This window comes from Vespa mandarinia, chromosome 7 (genome assembly GCF_050613455.1).
Source record: "Vespa mandarinia isolate Hongniang chromosome 7, ASM5061345v1, whole genome shotgun sequence".
NCBI lineage: Eukaryota > Metazoa > Arthropoda > Insecta > Hymenoptera > Vespidae > Vespa > Vespa mandarinia.
The window spans coordinates 2015001-2027500 of NC_140816.1; the positions used below are offsets into that span (position 1 = coordinate 2015001).

The window sequence follows — 12500 nt, forward strand, 5'->3', positions numbered from 1 at the left end:
CCTTGGATTCCTTTCCTCTTGTTCCTCCCTTTTCACCCCTTCCCAGCCCACCCCCTCTTGATAATACTACTATAGGTTTTCCTTTCTCTCTCTCTCTCTCTTTCTTTCTTTCTCTCTCTCTCTCTCTGTCTTTTTCTCTTTTTCTTTCTTTTTTTCTTTTTCGTTCTCTTCCTCGCCGCTACAATGTAAATGGGTTTTGATATTCGTTACGAAGAAATTGTCTTAACGATAATCCGTGATAACGGAAAACGTTTTCCCGCGACCAACTGTTCGATTTTTTTTTCTTTCTTTTTTTTTTTCGTTATCCTTTTTTTCCTCCTCGCATTCTTTTCTTCATACGTATATGCAATTTCGAGGAATTCTTGTATTTTGCTCTTATTTTTTCGTTTTCTTTCTTTTCTCCTTATGGATCTCTCTCTCTCTCTCTCTCTCTCTTTCTCTCTCTCTCTCTCGAACGAACGGATTTTCATTCTTGTCTTTTTTCACTTACCAACTCGTTAAATTCCTTAGGAATGATAAGAGACGAAAGTTGGAATACTTTTATTTGTATATCTGTAAAGATTTCAGAGGTTGTAAACCAACGAAAATGTTTGTACGACTTGTCTGTGTATTTATATATATTTATATATATATATATATATATATATATATATATATATATATATGGTGGTTACAAAATTTGTATCATTAAAACGAAACGTTTTGGAGCTTGATTAAATTAAGTTTTTCCAGTTTAACGAATGTAATATTTGAAGTATACCTACGTCCTATCACGGGATTCTCGGAAATTTTGAAAAACTAGATTGGTACGAGTAAAGTTTCGATTACGAGTTCAAACAAGTTTCCTTCGGGTAAATTCACTTTAATTAGAAGAAAGTCTTTAATATAATTAACGGATGTGAAACAAACACGAAAGGACTGTAAATGCGTTACGTTTTCCGTGCCGGTTTTCGTTCAACGTACTAGATACACGTACTAGAAAGTCCATTCATATTTCATCCAGAAACGAGCGAAAATGCAACGTCTGTTTGTCTCCGTTTATATTTGTGCGTACGTGTATGTGTAAATAAGTAAGTAAGTAAGTAAGTAAGTAAGTAAATAAGTAAATAAGTAAGTAAGTAAGTAAGTACAGATCTGAGAGAACGATTCTCCATGGGCTAAAAATTGTCTTTTATTTTCGACGAATCGCGCAACATCTCGCACGACTTACACATGTATTTGCTCGACAACAATAAAACATCGATCTATCGATCGGTTTACCCTTATCAAGAATACTCGTAAATAATCGCGAGATAACGCGACCCGACAGATTTCTACCGTCGAATATTTTTCAATCAGAAAGAAAGGAAAAAAAAAAAAAAGAAAAGAAAATATATATGATTTATCGTTGAATAAAATATTTCTTGATTAACAGTCACGACGATTTCTTTCTCTGACACAATTTCTGAATTTGAATTAAAAATTAAATTTTGTATTTTTCTTTCTTGTTTTTCTTTTTTTTTTTTTTTGTATTTTTCTTTTTATGACTAAGAACGCGCGCTCCATTTTATAAAATTGCTCTGTATCAATATTATCATCTCTCTCTCTCTCTTTTTCTCTTTCTCTCTCTCTCTTTCTCTCTCTCTCTCTCTCTCTCTCTCTGTTTATCCTTCTCTTTATTTGTCTCTCTCTCTCTATCTCTCTCTCTCTCTCTTTGTTTGTGTCTCTCTCTTTTTCTCTCTCGAACTAAGAGGATTCAGTATAAAATTTTACTCATTACTCACACTAAAGACTATCTCGTAATTAATAGGAATATTGAAGAATATGATACTATCAAATACTTAACAAGATTGTATATATTCTTGCGATAATATTAGGAAAAGTAATTATTCATTATATTAAATAGCTATTGCGAAGATATGAAAGGTAGATTATTACAGAAATAATTTGAATAAAATGTGAGAATGCATATTCTCTATATGTAAATAAAAATCAAATCATTTATTTCATTATAAATTAATCGATCTGTTTTATCGATGAGAAAAATATTACGAACTATATAAAAATAAGCAGATTATAAGTATATAAATATTTAAAATAAGAAAAAAGAAAGATCATGAATTCGAGTTACAAATTATTCGATATTTAGTTACAAGTTTCAACAGATATTGTCTTTTCTTCAAGGATATTGCAATAAATTATTTGTTATTGAAAACTAAAAAAAAAAAAAAAATAAAAGAATGAAAAAAAAAGACGAACAAATCCTTTGTGTATATGAACAATATATTTTCAATTTCATTGATAGATTTGTTATCGATAGTACAATGTTTGCATGAAACAATGAAGAAACTAAAAAAGCCACCGTCATCGACATCATAACAATTTTTTCACCCTCGCTTCGAAAAATTTTTTCTCCCTTTTCCATTCTATATCAGATATGAAATATTTATATTGAACCATCTTCTTTTTATTTTTTTTTTCCTCAAATATTCTAGGATTAATTAACGTGCCAAGAGGCCGAGTTATGCCGTTCAATTATCATGCCAGACGTGTTTGGTTGATCTATGTGTGTATGGACGGAGGAAGGGAAGGAGGGAGAAGGGAAGAGGTTATCATCGTACATGCATATAGTTACAGACAGACGATATAATAGTAAGTACGTACGTATATACATATGTAACAAACGTGTAATTAACACAAACTTAACGTTATTCGAGTCTTGCATAAGATTACCATGAATACATATTCTTTTTAATAAAATTTAATAAATATTAAACTGTAACAGTGATATTAGAACGAAACATATAAGCAAGTGTATTATATTCGAGTAGATATCAATGACTATGGTCTATGTAAACATCGCGTGATAGACCTTGTATATACACAATGTAAACACAAGGTCATAACAACCAAACAAAATACAGGCCGTCAGGTTGAATGGTCTTCCAAAGTCATTTTACTTATCAGTCTATTTTCACCTAGCTAACGGCGAGGACGCATTCTATCTACACGAAAGAGAAGATATATTAAATTTGTATTTATTCGATATTTCACGTACGTAATATATTTTAAATAAGAATTTATTAGTTAAATTATATATGTACGTTCTTATTATATTTCTCTTATATAAATGTCTACTGTGTTCTTCTTCATTTTCATTTTTTTCTTTTTCTTTTCTTTTTTTTTTTTTTTAACAGGATACATAAATACAGAAAAATATATCCCCTACATTTACCGATATTTTACAATATTTATTTTTTATGTTATTACATATTTACGTATAAAAATATCCTTCGAAAGTACATTTATTGCGTATATTGAATTACATAATTTGATATGAACAAATCGATACTTCCACGCGACAAATTCTTTTTTTATTTTAAATAACATCAATCATAATTAATTCCTCATAACTCAAGTTTATATAATAAATCATATTTAACAAGAAAAAAAAAAGAAAGAAAAAAAGAAAAATCAAGAAGTTTAATATAACCATAACCTCGTATTAATAATAAATTATAAACATATATAAGTATATATGCATATGGTAAATATTAATCGTTTCCTTACATAAAGTGACAATTAATATTATAAATCGAGAAAAGAAATAATGTGAAAATTTAAAAATACCTATATATACATGATATCGTATACGAAAGTGTAAATTCGAAACGTAAATTCGAAAACGTAAATTCAAAGTTACACGAGATTTACAAGACTAATAAAGGATTAACATAAAAATCTATCGAGCATATTTGAGCTTGTAAAATCGATTGGCGATCATTGAATGATGAAGCAACGAGTGAATGAGTGATTGAGTGAATGAATGAGTTAGTAGGTCGGGTTAAATCATCGTCTATACGCGGTCGCTAGTGAAATTTACGATCGTCTCAATAAGAAAACACATGAAGGGGTAACGAAATTGTAGGGTAACTCGAAGGCGTGAATTCATCGAATACCAAAGGCAAGCTTTTCCACGATTTCTTTTTCTTTCTCCCTTTCTCTTTCTCTCCTTTGCTTTCTCTCTCTCTCTCTCTCTCTCTCTCTCTCTCTCTCACTTTTTCTTTCTTTTTCTTTTTCTCATTCGCTCGAACTACGACGTTCTTTTCCGCCGTGCGACGGGGCGACGGTACTTTGCAACGAGCAAAACGAGATAAAAGAAGTTGCCGAGCATGGCACAGGTATTTTCAATCGATACAACGGCCTCTCTCCTCCTTTCTAACCTTTCCTCATGGCCCCTTCGTGGCTCGTATTGCCTCGGTCCTTACGCCTTTCGATCACTATGGCACGTTTGTCGAAGCGAATTACATTGTTATCTTCCTTTATTTCTTTTCTTTTACCTCTTTTTTTTCTCTCTCTCTCTCTCTCTCCTCCTTTTTCTTTCTCTTCTTTTCCTCTCTCATTTCTCTCTCTCTCTCTCTCTCTCTTTCTATCTCTCTCTCACTCTCAATTTCTCTTTCCGTCTTTCTTTCCTCTGTATAACTTCATATTCTTTTTTCGCAAGACTTGGTACTGTTATTCGAGACGTTATTTTTACGACAAGTATTGGCCGACAACTATTTTATGTTTCATTAATAATACACGAATCAGAAAGAAAATGAAAGAAAAAATTAGAGATAATATGTACGAAGAAAGCGGAGCCAGTTAAAATTTCTCAACAAGATTTCCTTAGGAAGGAGACATTACATTACAATTTGTCTCTCTTTCCCTCTCTCTTTCTCTATTCTCCCTTCTTTTCTCATTCATTCTTTAATAGATACAAAGAAGGAACTTTTGTCGATCGACATAACGATTTAAATATCGTTAAAAATAATAACTTTTCTGATCTAGTTATCTCATTAGTTTTCTGATCTAAATTGTCGATAGATCTTCAAGGATTGTCCGATCGATTTCCATTTATCCCGAATCTGTTACTAGTTAGAAGGAACAAGTTGTCGAGTTAGAAGACAGACGGATAGACGGACACAGAGAGAAAGAGAGAGAAAGAGAGAGAAAGAGAGAGAAAGAGAGAGAGAGAGAGAGAGATGAAAATTAATTCACGAGCGTGTCGTCGTAATACGGATGAGTTCGAGCATCGTTCATACATCAATTAAGTTATCGCTCTCTACGGTGTGGTGGTAAGTAATATCGGCATGACCGAACGTGGCTGCTTTTCCAATGGATTCCCTAACGTTGGGCTTCAAGGATCTTCTCCTAGCTTTCCCACATCTACTTCTCTATCTTCTCTCTCTCTCTCTCTCTCTCTCTCTCTCTCTCTCTCTCTCTCTCTGTCTTTTTCCCTCTCATCCTACGGGAAGAGAAGTCAGCCGACGCTATTAAGACGCGGGTACTCTGCCACCTCGAACATCCAAACCCTCCCAACTTCGAAGCACTTTCTTCTCTACTCTAAGCATCTCTCTTTCTCTTACTCTCACTCTCACTCTTTCACTCACTCACTCACTCACTCACTCACTCACTCACTCACTCACTCACTCACTCACTCACTCCGTCACTCACTAGCTTCCTCCATCGAAACGTCGATCGATCGATCTTCATCCAGCCACGCTGCTCGACAAGTCGACACTTTGGCGATGCTCACCCTTCGGCACCTCTCGAGAGTCTCGTCTCCTCCGGTCTTCCCCTCCCCCTCCCTACGCTCTCTCTCTGCTCTCTTCCTCTCGTCCATCCCGTTCGTAGGCCATCTCAAGTCAACGATCCGGTCGAAGTCGAAGACTTTACAGAGCGGCTTTTAAGGAAGAAACCCCTCGATATTATTATTGTCTCGCTTGTCTTTCTCTATCGAGTAGAACCACTACTATCATCAGCACTAACACCATCATCACCGTTCTCGTTTCCTCTTTCATTCTTTACTATTCTTAATGTACGATTCCCGGGAATTCGCGTTTCCATGTTTACCATCGATTTATTCAATTCGATTCATTCGTTTTATTCGTTTCAATGAGGAAAAGTAGAACAGTATATGCAATTTCCGACATACTCACAATTAGATTATTAATTAGTGCTTTCCTTGTTGCTCATATAATATGGTATTATTTTATTGTACAATAATTCGATAATGATCCATCGAAAATATTATATTATTTCGTTCGGGGAACGATTAGTTTCTTTTTTTACGTTGTACTCACTTATACCATTAACATTATTATATTATTTATGTTAGACATTTATTATTAAAATGATATTTTTTATATGTAAGGCGAGTATGCGTAACTATAAAAAATTGAAATTCGGAAAAGGATAACTCTGATATTCAGACGTCATTCGTATCAAAAGCAATCGTACCTCCGTTCTCTCTCTCTTTCTCTCTCTCTCTCTCTCTATCTATCTATCTATCTATCTCTCTTTTTCTATCTATCGCTACGTAACGAGGAATCGATATAGACTGATAACATTAGTCTGTTCGATCCATCGAGAATACATGTGTCTTAGACGTGTCACAAGCTGTATGTAGCTCTCAAAGATAGTAAAAGAGGGAAAGATGTGTAAGAAGAAAGGAAAGAGCGCAAAAAAAATTCTAGAAACTCGGAAGGTATTCCGTCGAAGACGTTCATTTCTTTCAACGAGCCGAGCGGTGCCGAATCGAGCCGAGTAGAAACTAAACGAGATGAGCCACGCCACGCCACGGCACGCTACGGTACGCCATGCCACGCCATGGTTTTCTTTCTCTTACTCGGCTCTTTTCGCGAGGTTATCTCGTAAATCCTTCTTCCACGTCTCTCGACGTACTTTTGCCGAACTGCACGCTCGCCAAAGGAGGAATATACGTCGACACGTAGCCTTCGAAGCGAAGAAACGACTTTCCACGACGGTCTCCAGCGTCCGGTTTATCTTGGAGATGTTGCCACCTTAGAGAAAAGAAAGACGGAAAATGCTACGAACCCTACGAACGGTAGAACAGGTTACATTATTTTCAAGGAGATAAAAGCCCCGAGAGTTGGCGTGAGTCGTGGTTAAATGTGCTTCGATGTATCGTTCCAATAGCAGCAACCTTGCAGCCTTGCCACCAGAAAAAGCAACGAAATTTTATATACGCCTGCTGGTTGGTTTCGCTCTGTCGAAGAAAAAGACGAAAAGGAAAAGAGAGTCAGACAGAGGGAGAGAGAGAGAGAGAGAGAGAGAGAGAGAGAGAGAGAGAGAGAGAGAGAGAGAAAGAGAAAGAGAAAGAGAGAACACGCGCCCCATCGTCTCTTTTACGTTATTTCCAGGAGATGATAAAATTTCCTCCGTTACCGAGGCGGTTGCCACGCTCGAATCGACTCGCCTGAGAAAAGTTTACGACGCTCTGATGAACAATTTACAAAATTTCACGAGCTTTCTCTCTCTCTTTCTCTCTTTCTCTCTCTCTCTCTCTCTCTTTTTCTACCCTTCTTTCCTCTCCATTTCTCACCATAAGTCACTGGAAATGTCGACGCTCGCAAGGGAATTGGAGTTTTACGTGGTACGGATGAAATATCGATGATTCCCAACATCGAAAGAATTTATTTTCACGGTGAGATCTCTTCGAGTGTGTTTAATAGTTGATAACGCGAGGGTGTTCGACTTAATTCGACTTTTCGCGTTAATGGACCTCGAACATCGTTTGCTTTTAAATGAGAAAGAGAGAAACAAAAAGAACGAAAGAGAGAGAGAGAAAGATAGAGAGAGATAGAGAGAGAGAGAGAGAAAGAAAGGATAACATTCGTGCGATGCACAGTTACGATTTAATTTGCATACCATTCGTAAAAGATACGTATATACGCGTGAACAAACGTAGATGGTGGAATTTTCACTTTATCGTCTTACATCGTACTTACTCTATCTACCTACATACCTACCTATCTATCTACGTATGTATGTTGTGTTTGTAGTTACTATGTGCGTAGGTAATATTTGCGTTACTTTCATACGACGATTCAAGCTATAAGGTTTTTTCTCTTTTTTCTTTTCTTTCTCTCTTTTTTCTTTTCTTTTTTCTTTTTTTTTTTTTTTTTTTGAAACCTATTTTCCTCCAACGAGTATACATTTAAATAGTTAAAGAACGTAAATCGTTCGTTTATATTCAAAGATTGCGAATATTTCTACTCAATCGATTTCATTTATATCATACCTATTTCCGAACGTTATCTATAGCGTATGTACGCATACATTAATACCAGATAAGTACATACCACATACATACCTTATTTACGTATAATTTACCTATAAACAACGTTATTAACTTTCATCAACGTGTATGTATACATATATGCATGAATTGATAGATACATTATATATATATATATATATATATATATATATATATATATATATCTACATGCAGAAAACTTCATAGCCGATTCGTCGACGTGCTTCGATGAGAGTAATATATATATATATATATATATATATATATATATATATATATATATATATATATATAGATAAGGATACATATCTGCATATATAGAAAAAGAAAAAACTCAGGATTATCTCTCTATATGGAGCTTATCTTCTTTCTCTTTCGAAAGAACGATTTCTCGGTTAGCTTATTTACGAGGCTCGGACTGTTCAACACCCCTCTATATCCCTTATTCGTCCCTCATGCTCGCTCGCTCGTTCGCTCGTTCGCTCATTCCCCTCTCCTTTTCCTTCATCTTCTTCACCTTTGTCGTTCTCAGAATCTTCACAGATCGTCCTCTTCTACCATTTCTATCCTCGAAAGATATATAGACGGCCACTAAACTTCTGTCCTTCCCATCAATTTCATCGTCTAAGAAGAAGAAAAAGGAGAAGAAAAAGAAGAAGAAGACGAAGAAGAAGAAGAAGAAGAAGAAGAAGAAGAAGAGTCGTGGAACCGTCCACGATCTCAGGGCCATCGTCGTTTGGCAAACGCCCGCAGGCCTCCGATATCTTTTTCTAGGTATACCTTCTTCTTCTTCTTCTTCTTCTTCTTCTTCTTCTTTTTATTCTTTTTCTTTTTCCTTTTCTTTTTCTTCTTCTTCTTCTTCCTCTTTCTCTCGGCATTCCCGTTTGCGTTTAAAGAATCGTCTCCTACGAGGGTCATTCGTCAGCTGGTAGAACCACCCAGGGAACGATTCGACGTTGTGCTAGGAATCGCGTATCCATGGAATCGCTCGATAACGCCTTCAGATTCGGCTTCACCTCTGCGCTTTTATCACGGAAACTAATAAAAATTGAATTCGGTATGTGTTCTTCTATTTTCTTTGAAAGGACGCGACGAGAGCTTTACTCGGTCTCTCGCGGGACTTTTTCCTTTTGATATATCATTCGAAATATCGTTGAAATCTTCGTAGTGACATTTGACGTTTTTCGTTTCTGACTTTTTGAATTTCAGTTATTTCGTGGATGAATTTGATCGAGTCTCGTTTGAGTTAGTTACCTAGGCATAGCAATTGGTCACGATACGCCGACAAGTTATAAAATCGATATGACGTTAAAGTGTAAACACATATAACATGTTTTAGACATTTTTTGTCCGATCGAACGATCGTTGATAATTAAAAAGGAAATATAAAGAAGGATAGAAATAAGAACAGTATAAAAATTTTTTATGTTTAATACTTTTTTCTTTTTTTTTTCCTTCATATATTATATAAACATATTTTGATAAAGAATATGAGAACTCTTTTTACGATTCCTGACCATGGTTTTCTGATCATTATCTTGTAGTATTTCTCCGTCAATCCGTTTATACTTATCTAGAAGAACAGGTTTACTTTATTGTTTAATCGATCTTTACGACCTCGCTATATCGTTTTACCACCTTAACTGTAATAGGAATTTTATGAAGACAAAAATATCTATATTTTCTTTAGTTTATTTTTGTATACTTGTAAGCTTTCTTCTTCTTTTCTTTTTTTTTTTTTTTCTTTAAATGGAGTAGATAACATATCCATCTATTCGTTTACCTATCTATCATCTACCCGTACGTCTATAATTTTCTTTTTCTTTCGAGAAAAGAAAAATGAGGGAGAGAGAAACAGAGAGAGAGAGAGAGAGAGAGAGAGAGAGAGAGAATTTGTCAAGAAAAAGTGCACATCAAAATCTACGTATCTTTCCATATGGGATGTCACCGAAAGCGAACTTTTCGATGCTTATCATAAATGCATACGATCGAGTAACTGCATATAACGAATATATAAATATATATAAAGATAGGAACGTCGAAAACTAGTATCTAGGATTTCTAATGTTTCTTGATGGATCTTCGATCGAGAAAGAAATTTAGATCGTTCGAGTTTTTTCTTGCGCAAAAAAAAGAAAAAAAAAAGGAAAAGAAAGGGAGGAAAAAAAAATAAGAAAAAGGAAAAAAATTACGGAATATTTTTAAGGACATAGAAAATTTCTCTTGGAATCATGAGAAATTTGTAATTACTGGGAAAGATAAATAACCCGTTCTGGTAGCTAACCAGGATATTAAAGCAAAAAGGTTATCGATAGTATGCAAAGTACACTTAGCTAAAGCGAGTAATAAGCAATCAGGGGAGTTTCGAACTCTAATTGTTTGGCTAACATCGATGTGGGAAACGAACGATCTGTTCGGTTGCGAACCAGTTTCTTGCTCGCTTGAATGCATATAATAAAGTCGAGTTTTCATTCGAGATTTAAGTAGTTCTTTATCGCTCGCAATATGACTATCGTTAGATTTTTTTATTTTTTTTTTTTTATTTTTTTATTGTTAATTTTTATTTTGTTAATTATTTCTTTTTTAATTTTTTTCGTTAGAAGACAATTCTTTCTTTTTTGTTTTGTTTTTAACACGAGCGTGTACGTATATAGTCCGTATGTATATACCTGCTGTATGTACATGTTTATATACAAATCATATATATATGTATATATATATTCTCATACATCGTCTACTATCACACGTGGTAAGACTCTTCCGGCATTTTCGGATGCTCCGTGCCCGTTCCATGAAATGGAAATCGCGCGTAGATTACTTATCTGAACGGTTCTACCTGCGGAAATTGAAAGTGCTTAAAGCCGTAGTACGTTATCGAACTTGTGCGAAGTCTCTGTCAACGGGGGTACCTACTTACTTACTTACTTACCAGATTATAAACCGAAATATAGACAGGTTCGTTCAGTGGTAACTCAATTTTCGTTTAACCAAAACGGATTATTTACCAGCTTTTACGATTTTCTCGATTTTCGCGAGTATCTCTACGTATACATATACACACACACACGCGTGCTCACACACACACATAGAGAGAGAGAGAGAGAGAGAGAGGTATTACGTATTTATGTATTTATAAATGTACTTATTTACTTATACGGAGTGATTCATAAACCTATGTCAATACTTTAGCGATGAAATTTATATACCAATGTAAAAGTAAAAAGGAAAAAATATTATTGCATTGATCCATATCCTATTATATCATTTTCGTGTTAGTTTTCGTATTATGAATGATTAAACAAAAAAAAAAAGAAAAAAAAAACAAAAGAAAATAATAATAATAATAATAATAAAAATAAAAAAAAAAAAATCGAAACGATATTTGAAGTGTCTTTGAACGTCGTTAGCACTGATTTGAAACGCATATTTTCGAAAATATCAGATTTATTTCGAATAATAGATCGTTCATATTATTCATTTTCATTGAATGATTTTTAAAAATTAAATGACCCAGAAAATAAAAATCCAATGGATTGAAATAAAGACTTTTTGTTAATCGTCATGCGATGGGGTTATGCTTGGTTTGCGAAGGTTTCGTTTAAGAACTTTTCTATTGAACAGTTTTAGACTAATATTCAGAAATATATCATGCAACAGTTCTAAAAAATCGTTTTGAAAAAAATCAAGAAGATAAACTTACATACATCCAGTCCATTTACCGTAAACGTAAAATATTGATTCCGAAAGGAAAGATTTTCTTTAATTATTCATAAATCGAAAACTAAGATATATAGGACGTACATTCGTATCACGTTTTTCACTAATATTAATGCTTAGATTTATTCCCTGAAGCCTCCTCCCCCCTCCCCCAATTGTACATGCATTAATACAAATCATCCTGTATATTCGCATGGATTATGTCGATTAAATGTACATACAATATATTATATATTATTCCTGATATAAATCAATTAATCCTTTTTTCCCACGATTATATTATTATTTCATATTGATTATAATTTTAATCCTAATTTCTTACATATTTCTTTCTATCAAGAAAATTGATAATCGATTTATAATTAACGAACATTTTATTAGATACAATTTGAACGATTACATTTGTATCAACTCTTTTTTTTTTTTTTTTTTTTTTTTGAAATTTCATCATTAAAAATGTGATTATATAATTGAAGAATTTTTTTCGCCGTTAATTTCAACCATTAAGATATATTTCCTATTTCGAAAAACGAAAATCATTTGCCTCTCTCTCTCTCTCTCTTTTTTTTTATTTTTAAGGAGAGAATTTAACTTGTCGTTTTTGATTGTTATAAACAAAAGAAAAATTCGACTCGATTGAATAATAAATAAGATCGGTACTACTATTTACAGATAAATAAATAAATAAATAAATAAATAA

At 33.8% G+C, this 12500-nt stretch overlaps 1 protein-coding gene across 4 annotated transcripts in view; it reads left to right on the forward strand.

Annotated features, from left to right (window-relative positions):
* Window positions 1–12500, forward strand: part of LOC118440299 (uncharacterized) — a 272562-nt gene that overhangs the window by 115274 nt on the left and 144788 nt on the right. The window contains exon 1 of one of the 4 annotated variants that reach the window (XM_085658293.1): window positions 2495–2631. The exons of 2 other annotated variants lie outside the window; for them this stretch is intronic. The gene's annotated coding sequence lies outside the window, so the exon portion shown is untranslated. Of the gene's footprint in view, window positions 1–2494; window positions 2632–2956; window positions 3034–12500 lie in introns of those variants that run through there. One more of the 4 variants, XM_035863134.2, reaches the window with a different exon arrangement.